Raw genomic sequence first — 10,121 nt, 5'->3', positions numbered from 1 at the left:
CACACACACACACATACACACACACACACACACACACACACACACACACACACACACACACACACACACACACACACACACACACATCGACCCCTGCAACCACAATTAGGTGAGTACAATTAGGTGAGTACACACACACACACACACACATCCAGCCTACACAGATGGAAAAGAGGTTGATCCAGCCTACACAGATGGAGGAGAGGTTGATCCAGCCTACATAGATGGAGGAGAGGTTGATCCAGCCTACATAGATGGAAAAGAGGTTGATCCAGCCTACACAGATGGAGGAGAGGTTGATCCAGCCTACATAGATGGAGCAGAGGTTGATCCAGCCTACATAGATGGAGCAGAGGTTGATCCAACCTACATAGATGGAACAGAGGTTGATCTAGCCTACATAGATGGAGGAGAGGTTGATCCAGCCTACATAGATGGAGCAGAGGTTGATCCAGCCTACATAGATGGAGCAGAGGTTGATCCAACCTACATAGATGGAACAGAGGTTGATCTAGCCTACATAGATGGAGGAGAGGTTGATCCAGCCTACACAGATGGAAAAGAGGTTGATCCAGCCTACACAGATGGAGGAGAGGTTGATCCAGCCTACATAGATGGAGCAGAGGTTGATCCAGCCTACATAGATGGAGCAGAGGTTGATCCAACCTACATAGATGGAACAGAGGTTGATCTAGCCTACATAGATGGAGCAGAGGTTGATCCAACCTACATAGATGGAGCAGAGGTTGATCCAGCCTACATAGATGGAGCAGAGGTTGATCCAACCTACATAGATGGAAAAGAGGTTGATCCAACCTACATAGATGGAGCAGAGGTTGATCCAGCCTACATAGATGGAGGAGAGGTTGATCCAGCCTACATAGATGGAGCAGAGGTTGATCCAGCCTACATAGATGGAGCAGAGGTTGATCCAACCTACATAGATGGAACAGAGGTTGATCCAGCCTTCATAGATGGAACAGAGGTTGATCCACCTACATAGATGGAACAGAGGTTGATCCAGCCTACATAGATGGAACAGAGGTTGATCCAGCCTTCATAGATGGAACAGAGGTTGATCCACCTACATAGATGGAGCAGAGGTTGATCCACCTACATAGATGGAACAGAGGTTGATCCACCTACATAGATGGAACAGAGGTTGATCCACCTACATAGATGGAGCAGAGGTTGATCCAGCCTTCATAGATGGAACAGAGGTTGATCCACCTACATAGATGGAGCAGAGGTTGATCCAGCCTACATAGATGGAACAGAGGTTGATCCACCTACATAGATGGAGCAGAGGTTGATCCACCAACATAGATGGAACAGAGGTTGATCCAGCCTACATAGATGGAACAGAGGTTGATCCACCAACATAGATGGAACAGAGGTTGATCCAGCCTACATAGATGGAGCAGAGGTTGAGTCAGCCTAAATAGATGGAACAGAGGTTGAGCCAGCCTAAATAGATGGAACAGAGGTTGATCCACCAACATAGATGGAACAGAGGTTGATCCAGCCTAAATAGATGGAACAGAGGTTGAGCCAGCCTAAATAGATGGAACAGAGGTTGATCCAGCCTAAATAGATGGAACAGAGGTTGATCCACCTACATAGATGGAGCAGAGGTTGATCCAGCCTATATGGATGGAGGCCTATATTAATTTCTGATTAACTCTTTATTATACAAACTTCATCTTTATCCCTAAGGAATTTTTTGGAAGAATATAAACAAGTATAATACAAGGAAACTAAAACAATGACGAGTGGTTTATGACAGTCGTTATTTTTCATCAAAATTTTGTACAAACTGACTGATAAGTCAGATCAGTGTTTATAGTTACCAGAGTCATGGTGTGACCCTCTCTGTGTTACCAGATTCTTGGTGTGGCCCTCTCTGTGTTACCAGAGTCATGGTGTGGCCCTCTCTGTGTTACCAGAGTCTTGGTGTGGCCCTCTCTGTGTTACCAGAGTCAAGGTGTGACCCTCTCTGTGTTACCAGAGTCATGGTGTAGCTCTCTCTGTGTTATCAGAGTCATCGTGTGACCCTCTCTGTGTTACCAGAGTCTTGGTGTGGCCCTCTCTGTGTTACCAGAGTCATGGTGTGGCCCTCTCTGTGTTACCAGAGTCTTGGTGTGGCCCTCTCTGTGTTACCAGAGTCATGGTGTGGCCCTCTCTGTGTTACCAGAGTCTTGGTGTGGCCCTCTCTGTGTTATCAGAGTCATGGTGTGACCCTCTCTGTGTTATCAGAGTCTTGGTGTGGCCCTCTCTGTGTTATCAGAGTCATGGTGTGACCCTCTCTGTGTTATCAGAGTCTTGGTGTGGCCCTCTCTGTGTTATCAGAGTCATGGTGTGACCCTCTCTGTGTTACCAGAGTCAAGGTGTGACCCTCTCTGTGTTACCAGAGTCTTGGTGTGGCCCTCTCTGTGTTACCAGAGTCAAGGTGTGACCCTCTCTGTGTTACCAGAGTCTTGGTGTGGCCCTCTCTGTGTTATCAGAGTCATGGTGTGACCCTCTCTGTGTTACCAGAGTCTTGGTGTGACCCTCTCTGTGTTACCAGAGTCTTGGTGTGGCCCTCTCTGTGTTACCAGAGTCAAGGTGTGGCCCTCTCTGTGTTATCAGAGTCAAGGTGTGACCCTCTCTGTGTTACCAGAGTCTTGGTGTGGCCCTCTCTGTGTTACCAGAGTCATGGTGTGACCCTCTCTGTGTTACCAGAGTCATGGTGTGACCCTCTCTGTGTTACCAGAGTCTTGGTGTGGCTCTCTCTGTGTTATCAGAGTCATGGTGTGACCCTCTCTGTGTTACCAGAGTCTTGGTGTGGCCCTCTCTGTGTTACCAGAGTCAAGGTGTGACCCTCTCTGTGTTACCAGAGTCATGGTGTGACCCTCTCTGTGTTACCAGAGTCTTGGTGTGGCCCTCTCTGTGTTACCAGAGTCAAGGTGTGGCCCTCTCTGTGTTATCAGAGTCAAGGTGTGACCCTCTCTGTGTTACCAGAGTCTTGGTGTGGCCCTCTCTGTGTTACCAGAGTCATGGTGTGACCCTCTCTGTGTTACCAGAGTCATGGTGTGACCCTCTCTGTGTTACCAGAGTCTTGGTGTGGCCCTCTCTGTGTTATCAGAGTCATGGTGTGGCCCTCTCTGTGTTACCAGAGTCATGGTGTGGCCCTCTCTGTGTTACCAGAGTCATGGTGTGGCCCTCTCTGTGTTACCAGAGTCATGGTGTGGCCCTCTCTGTGTTATCAGAGTCATGGTGTGGCCCTCTCTGTGTTACCAGAGTCATGGTGTGGCCCTCTCTGTGTTATCAGAGTCATGGTGTGGCCCTCTCTGTGTTACCAGAGTCATGGTGTGACCCTCTCTGTGTTATCAGAGTCATGGTGTGGCCCTCTCTGTGTTACCAGAGTCTTGGTGTGGCCCTCTCTGTGTTATCAGAGTCATGGTGTGGCCCTCTCTGTGTTACCAGAGTCATGGTGTGGCCCTCTCTGTGTTACCAGAGTCATGGTGTAGCTCTCTCTGTGTTACCAGAGTCATGGTGTGGCCCTCTCTGTGTTACCAGAGTCATGGTGTGGCCCTCTCTGTGTTACCAGAGTCTTGGTGGCCCTCTCTGTGTTACCATTGTCATGGTGTGGCCCTCTCTGTGTTACCAGAGTCATGGTGTGGCCCTCTCTGTGTTATCAGAGTCATGGTGTGGCCCACTCTGTGTTACCAGTGTCATGGTGTGGCCCTCTCTGTGTTACCAGAGTCTTGGTGGCCCTCTCTGTGTTACCATTGTCATGGTGTGGCCCTCTCTGTGTTACCAGAGTCGTGGTGTGGCCCTCTCTGTGTTATCAGAGTCATGGTGTGGCCCTCTCTGTGTTACCAGTGTCATGGTGTGGCTCTCTCTGTGTTACCAGAGTCATGGTGTAGCTCTCTCTGTGTTACCAGAGTCATGGTGTGGCCCTCTCTGTGTTACCAGAGTCATGGTGTGGCCCTCCCTGTGTTACCAGTGTCTTGGTGGCCCTCTCTGTGTTACCATTGTCATGATGTGGCCCTCTCTGTTTTACCAAAGTCATGGTGTGGCCCTCTCTGTGTTATCAGAGTCATGGTGTGGCCCACTCTGTGTTACCAGTGTCATGGTGTGGCCCTCTCTGTGTTACCAGAGTCATGGTGTGGCCCTCTCTGTGTTGCAGAGTCATGGTGTGGCCCTCTCTGTGTTATCAGAGTCATGGTGTGGCCCACTCTGTGTTACCAGTGTCATGGTGTGACCCTCTCTGTGTCACCAGTCATGGTGTGGCCCTCTCTGTGTTATCAGTAATGGTGTGACCCTCTCTGTGTTACCAGAGTCATGGTGTGGCCCTCTCTGTGTTACCAGTGTCATGGTGTGGCCCTCTCTGTGTTACCAGTGTCATGGTGTGGCCCTCTCTGTTACCAGAGTCATGGTGTGGCCCTCTGTGTTATCAGAGTCATGGTGTGGCCCTCTCTGTGTTACCAGAGTCTTGGTGTGGCCCTCTCTGTGTTATCAGAGTCATGGTGTGGCCCTCTCTGTGTTATCAGAGTCATGGTGTGGCCCTCTCTGTGTTACCAGAGTCATGGTGTGGCCCTCTGTGTTATCAGTCATGGTGTGGCCCTCTCTGTGTTATCAGAGTCATGTTGTGGCCCTCTCTGTGTTACCAGAGTCATGGTTTGGCCCTCTTTGTGTTACCAGAGTCATACTGTGGCCCTCTCTGTGTTACCAGAGTCATGGTGTGGCCTTCTCTGTGTTACCAGAGTCATAGTGTGGCCCTTTATGTTACCAGTTACGGTGTGGCTCTCTCTACTTCAAGACTCATGGTGTGAATCTCTATATACTACCAGAGTCATGGTGTGGCCGTCTCTATACTACCAGATTCATGGAGTGGCCCTCTATAAGCTAACAAAGTCATGGTGTGGCTCTCTTTATACTAACAGACTCATGGTGTGGCCCTCTATAAACTATCAGTCATGGTGTGGCCCTCTCTATACTAGCATAGTCATGGTGTGGCCCTTTCTATACCATCAGAGTCATGGTGGCCCTCTCTATACTAACAGAGTCATGGTGGTCTTCTCTGTACTACCAGACTCATGGTGTGACCCTCTCTATGCTAACAGAGTCATGGTGTGGCCCTCTCTATACTAACAGAGTCATGGTGGTCTTCTCTGTACTACCAGAGTCATGGTGTGGCCCTCTCTATACTAACAGAGTCATGGTGTGGCCCTCTCTGTACTACCAGTCATGGTGTGGCCCTCTCTATACTACCAGAGTCATGGTGGCCCTCTCTGTACTACCAGAGTCATGGTGTAGCCTTCTCTATACTAACAGTCATGGTGTAGCCCTCTCTATACTAACAGTCATGGTGTAGCCCTCTCTATACTAACAGTCATGGTGTAGCCTTCTCTATACTAACAGTCATGGTGTAGCCCTCTCTATACTAACAGTCATGGTGTAGCCTTCTCTATACTAACAGTCATGGTGTAGCCCTCTCTATACTAACAGTCATGGTGTAGCCTTCTCTATACTAACAGTCATGGTGTGGCCCTCTCTATACTAACAGTCATGGTGTGGCCCTCTCTATACTAACAGTCATGGTGTAGCCCTCTCTATACTAACAGTCATGGTGTGGCCCTCTCTATACTAACAGTCATGGTGTAGCCCTCTCTATACTAACAGTCATGGTGTGGCCCTCTCTATACTAACAGTCATGGTGTAGCCCTCTCTATACTAACAGTCATGGTGTAGCCCTCTCTATACTAACAGTCATGGTGTAGCCCTCTCTATACTAACAGTCATGGTGTGGCCCTCTCTATACTAACAGTCATGGTGTAGCCCTCTCTATACTAACAGTCATGGTGTAGCTCTCTCTATACTAACAGTCATGGTGTAGCCCTCTCTATACTAACAGTCATGGTGTAGCTCTCTATACTAACAGTCATGGTGTGGCCCTCTCTATACTAACAGTCATGGTGTGGCCCTCTCTATACTAACAGTCATGGTGTAGCTCTCTCTATACTAACAGTCATGGTGTAGCTCTCTCTATACTAACAGTCATGGTGTAGCTCTCTCTATACTAACAGTCATGGTGTAGCTCTCTCTATACTAACAGTCATGGTGTAGCCCTCTCTATACTAACAGTCATGGTGTGGCCCTCTCTATACTAACAGTCATGGTGTAGCTCTCTCTATACTAACAGTCATGGTGTAGCTCTCTCTATACTAACAGTCATGGTGTAGCTCTCTCTATACTAACAGTCATGGTGTAGCTCTCTCTATACTAACAGTCATGGTGTAGCCCTCTCTATACTAACAGTCATGGTGTGGCCCTCTCTATACTAACAGTCATGGTGTAGCTCTCTCTATACTAACAGTCATGGTGTAGCTCTCTCTATACTAACAGTCATGGTGTAGCTCTCTCTATACTAACAGTCATGGTGTAGCTCTCTCTATACTAACAGTCATGGTGTAGCTCTCTCTATACTAACAGTCATGGTGTGGCCCTCTCTATACTAACAGTCATGGTGTAGCTCTCTCTATACTAACAGTCATGGTGTGGCCCTCTCTATACTAACAGAGTCATGGTGTAGCCCTCTCTATACTAACAGTCATGGTGTAGCCCTCTCTATACTAACAGTCATGGTGTAGCTCTCTCTATACTAACAGTCATGGTGTGGCCCTCTCTATACTAACAGAGTCATGGTGTAGCCCTCTCTATACTAACAGTCATGGTGTAGCCCTCTCTATACTAACAGTCATGGTGTAGCTCTCTCTATACTAACAGTCATGGTGTAGCTCTCTCTATACTAACAGTCATGGTGTGGCCCTCTCTATACTAACAGTCATGGTGTAGCTCTCTCTATACTAACAGTCATGGTGTAGCTCTCTCTATACTAACAGTCATGGTGTAGCTCTCTCTATACTAACAGTCATGGTGTAGCCCTCTCTATACTAACAGTCATGGTGTGGCCCTCTCTATACTAACAGTCATGGTGTAGCTCTCTCTATACTAACAGTCATGGTGTAGCTCTCTCTATACTAACAGTCATGGTGTAGCTCTCTCTATACTAACAGTCATGGTGTGGCCCTCTCTATACTAACAGTCATGGTGTAGCTCTCTCTATACTAACAGTCATGGTGTGGCCCTCTCTATACTAACAGAGTCATGGTGTAGCTCTCTCTATACTAACAGTCATGGTGTGGCCCTCTCTATACTAACAGAGTCATGGTGTAGCCCTCTCTATACTAACAGTCATGGTGTAGCTCTCTCTATACTAACAGTCATGGTGTGGCCCTCTCTATACTAACAGTCATGGTGTAGCTCTCTCTATACTAACAGTCATGGTGTAGCTCTCTCTATACTCTCTAACTAGAGTCATGGTGTAGCCCTCTCTATACTAACAGTCCCCTCTCTATACTAACAGTCATGTCTCTCTCTATACTAACAGTCATGTGTAGCCTCTCTATACTAACAGTCATGGTGTGGCCCTCTCTATACTAACAGTCATGGTGTAGCTCTCTCTATACTAACAGTCATGGTGTGGCCCTCTCTATACTAACAGTCATGGTGTGGCCCTCTCTATACTAACAGTCATGGTGTAGCCCTCTCTATACTAACAGTCATGGTGTGGCCCTCTCTATACTAACAGTCATGGTGTGCCCTCTCTATACTAACAGTCATGGTGTGGCCCTCTCTATACTTACAGTCATGGTGTGGCCCTCTCTATACTAACAGTCATGGTGTGGCCCTCTCTATACTTACAGTCATGGTGTGGCCCTCTCTATACTAACAGTCATGGTGTGGCCCTCTCTATACTAACAGTCATGGTGTAGCCCTCTCTATACTAACAGTCATGGTGTGGCCCTCTCTATACTAACAGTCATGGTGTGGCCCTCTCTATACTAACAGTCATGGTGTAGCCCTCTCTATACTAACAGTCATGGTGTGGCCCTCTCTATACTAACAGTCATGGTGTGGCCCTCTCTATACTAACAGTCATGGTGTAGCCCTCTCTATACAACATAAATCCGTAGTCACACTGACAATCTCCAGGAGATGTCTAAGAAATAACTCTTCTTCACACACTAACGCCATACATCCATCCTGCCGTGAATAGTTACAGTAGTTACGGACTATTAGCGAATGAATGAATCGTTGGGGAAGAACCGTGTGGTTCACTCGTGTGTCGAACGACGTAATGAGAAGTTTTTTTGACAATGTTTTTACTCTGGATATTATCCACTGATTTATATCCCTAGTCGAACATATGGACAGGTGATAATTTTCAGACGTCTTGTGAGAAGCAGACGACGGAAGTGAAGGCGTCCAGCGGCATCTCTTAGGCAATTATATCGGCGTTTCAGTCCATGGGTACGTTACACATATTGGAGTTAAATGTCAACAGGGCATCTTCTAACCCTATTTGTAATCACCTTCCAAACAGCTCTGGTGGGTATGTAGACAGCAAATTCGGAGGCGAAACTTCTGGGGGTCTCAAGCTGAAATCAACAAAGATGGGTCTATAATAATTTTTTATTTACTCATCTTACTCAAAATCCCACACAGTGTAGGCATTTCAATGGTGTAGCCCACTCAGTGCTACCAGAGTCATGTTGTAGCCCACTCAGTGCTACCAGAGTCATGTTGTAGCCCACTCAGTGCTTCCAGAGTCATGTTGTAGCCCACTCATTGCTACCAGAGTCATGTTGTAGCCCACTCAGTGCTACCAGAGTCATGTTGTAGCCCACTCAGTGCTACCAGAGTCATGTTGTAGCCCACTCAGTGCTACCAGAGTCATGTTGTAGCCCACTCAGTGCTACCAGAGTCATGTTGTAGCCCACTCAGTGCTACCAGAGTCATGTTGTAGCCCACTCAGTGCTACCAGAGTCATGTTGTAGCCCATTCAGTTCTACCAGAGTCATGTTGTAGCCCACTCAGTGCTACCAGAGTCATGTTGTAGCCCACTCAGTGCTACCAGAGTCATGTTGTAGCCCACTCAGTGCTACCAGAGTCATGTTGTAGCCCACTCAGTGCTACCAGAGTCATGTTGTAGCCCACTCATTGCTACCAGAGTCATGTTGTAGCCCACTCAGTGCTACCAGAGTCATGTTGTAGCCCACTCAGTGCTACCAGAGTCATGTTGTAGCCCACTCAGTGCTACCAGAGTCATGGTATAGCCCACTCAGTGATACCAGAGTCATGGTGTAGCCCACTCAATGATACCAGAGTCATGGTGTAGCCCACTCAATGACACCAGAGTCACGGTGTAGCCCACTCAATGATACCAGAGTCATGGTGTAGCCCACTCAATGACACCAGAGTCATTATGTAGCCCACTCAGTGATACCAGAGTCATGAACATTAAAATGATACCAGAGTCATGGTGTAGCCCACTCAATGATACCAAAGTCATGGTGTAGCCCACTCATTGATACCAGAGTCATGGTGTAGCCCACTCAATGATACCAGAGTCATGGTGTAGCCCACTCAATGATACCAAAGTCATGGTGTAGCCCACTCATTGATACCAGAGTCATGGTGTAGCCCACTCAATGATACCAGAGTCATGAACATTAAAATGATACCAGAGTCATGGTGTACCCCACTCAATGATACCAGAGTCATGGTGTAGCCCACTCAATGATACCAGAGCCATGGTGTAGCCCACTCAGTGATACCAGAGCCATGGTGTAGCCCACTCAATGATACCAGAGCCATGGTGTAGCCCATTCAGTACTACAACAGTGTAACTGGTACAGTATCACACAATATCACACAGGTAAGACACATGTGCAACACTTGATAAATTTATTGACAAGACGTTTCGCCCACGCTGCAGGCTTCAGCAGTCGAATTTAGAAATGAATTACATACAGTACTAAAGATGTGAGGCAGGTCTCCAGAATTGTAATGGCAGGTGAAAGATGGCTGAAGAACTGGCTTATCATCTCTGGCTTGATGGACAGCCATGGGTCTCTTGTGTTAAGGCATAGTGGTCTCTCAGTATGTGGTGACAGAGCTGCAAGGTGGGTGACAGTTGATTAGGTAGGGAAGAAGGGTGAGTAACTGCAGTGGTGGGCACTGGGTGGTTGACCGCCGGGTTGGTGGGTGGGCACTTGAGGTGGGCTGCTTCT

This window comes from Cherax quadricarinatus, chromosome 23 (genome assembly GCF_038502225.1).
Source record: "Cherax quadricarinatus isolate ZL_2023a chromosome 23, ASM3850222v1, whole genome shotgun sequence".
In the NCBI taxonomy this organism is placed as follows: domain Eukaryota; kingdom Metazoa; phylum Arthropoda; class Malacostraca; order Decapoda; family Parastacidae; genus Cherax; species Cherax quadricarinatus.
Note: the sequence above shows the minus strand (reverse complement) of the source record.